A 2,006-nucleotide genomic window follows, 5' to 3' on the forward strand; every position below is an offset into this window, starting at 1 on the left:
ATATTCTAGCCTACTGATTGGGGCGGATGCACGATTTGGCGGTAAGAGTGCGTGAGAGTCCACACGACCTCAGGCCCACCATAGTTGAGGCTGAGATGCAAACATTTTGAGAATATGGACCTCTTAAAGTGCCCGGAAATCGCACTCTTATGCCTTAAAAAATCATACAGGTACTATGATTCGAGGGTCGTTTGAACAAAACGACAGTCTTCTTCTGTCTGAAGCATCTTAGTTAGTGCCGTACGGTAGTAAAATGGTTGGTTTATTGTTCAACACCGGTGTTTGTAAAAAATGTACTCGCGCAGCAGAGTGGTCAAGGGAGTTAGAAGAAATCCCCGCCAGACAAGCGCGCGTTTATATGAAACGTCATCAATCACAGAGCTTCAGGATTGGATAATTATGCTATATGCCGAGATTAACTATGAGTGGAAATACCACTCACACGTCTACGGTCATACTACGTTGAAAACACCGGTTCTCGTCCGATCACCGAATTTAAGCAACGTCGGGCCTGGTTAGTACTTGGATGGGTGACCGCCTGGGAATACCGGGTGCTGTAGACTTTCTACATTTCCCCCCCTCCCCCTAAATGTCTTGATGTTTACTTACCGTTAAAAATGTTTTTCTTTTTCTTAACAGTTTCATTATGTATATTGCCATGTTATAATCGTCAACTATTTTCTAAATTCTAAAGTAGGGGTGCGTGAGAGTCCACACGACCTCGGGCCCACATAGTTGGGGCTGAAGTGCAAATATTTTGAGAATATGAACCTCATGAAATGCCCGAAAATCGCACTCTTATGCCTTCAAAAATCATACAGGTACTATGATTCGAGGGTCGTTTGAACAACACGACAGTCTTCTTCTGTCTGAAGCATCTTAGTTAGTCCCGTACGGTAGTAAAATAGTTGGTTTATTGTTCAACACCGGTGTTTGTAAAAAATGTACTCGCGCAGCAGAGTGGTCAGGGGAGTTAGAAGAAATCCCCGCCAGACAAGCGCGCGTTTATATGAAACGTCATCAATCACAGGGCTTCAGGATTGGATAATTATGCTATATGCCGAGATTAACTATGAGTGGAAATACCAATCACATGTCTACGGCCATATTACGTTGAAAACACCGGTTCTCGTCCGATCACCGAATTTATGCAACGTCGGGCCCGGTTAGTACTTGGATGGGTGACCGCCTGGAAATACCGGGAGCTGTAGACTTTTTACATTTTCCCCCCAAATTCTAAAGTAGGGGTGCGTGAGAGTCCACACGACCTCGGGCCCATATTATTGGGGCTGAGGTTCAAATATTTTGAGAATATGGACCTCTAAGTGCCCGGAAATTGCACTCTCATACCTTAAAAATTATACAGGTACTATATGTTCATATCAACAATACGCAATTAATTCGTTGGTGTTAGGCCAGTTCGAGGGTCGTTTGAACAAAACGGCAGTCTTCTTCTGTCTAAAGCATCCTAGTTAGTGCCGTAGTAAAATGGTTGGTTTATTGTTCAACACCGGTGTTTGTAAAAAATGTACTCGCGCATCAGAGTGGTCAGGGGAGTTAGAGGAAATCCCCGCCAGACAAGCGCGCGTTGATATGAAACGTCATCAATCACAGAACTTCAGGATTGGATAATTATGCTATATGCCGAGATTAACTATGATTGGAAATACCACTAAATACATACTAAATTCTAAAGTAGGGGTGCGTGAGAGTCCACACGACCTCGGGCCCACATAGTTGGGGCTGAGGTGCAAACATTTTGAGAATATGGACCTCTAAGTGCCCGGAAATTGCACTCTCATACCTTAAAAATCATACAGGTACTATATGTTCATATCAACAATACGCAATTAATTCGTTGATGTTAGGCCGGTTCGAGGGTCGTTTGAACAAAACGGCAGTCTTCTTCTGTCTAAAGCATCCTAGTTAGTGCCGTAGTAAAATGGTTGGTTTATTGTTCAACACCGGTGTTTGTAAAAAATGTACTCGCACAGCAGAGTGGTCAG

General features: G+C 43.5%; 1 non-coding gene and 1 pseudogene across 1 annotated transcript; both read left to right on the top strand.

Moving 5' to 3' along the window:
* Positions 1-444: 444 nt before the first annotated feature.
* On the top strand, positions 445-563 carry LOC117103273. Its single transcript, XR_004444549.1, has one exon. It is a non-coding gene; the product is annotated as a 5S ribosomal RNA (ribosomal RNA).
* Positions 564-1,095: 532 nt separating this feature from the next.
* LOC117103280 lies at positions 1,096-1,214 on the top strand (annotated as a pseudogene).
* The last annotated feature ends 792 nt before the right edge of the window (positions 1,215-2,006 follow it).

Source organism: Anneissia japonica, unplaced genomic scaffold, assembly GCF_011630105.1.
Source record: "Anneissia japonica isolate Jap-2015-1 unplaced genomic scaffold, ASM1163010v1 scaffold49583_len16476_cov106, whole genome shotgun sequence".
In the NCBI taxonomy this organism is placed as follows: Eukaryota; Metazoa; Echinodermata; class Crinoidea; order Comatulida; family Comatulidae; genus Anneissia; species Anneissia japonica.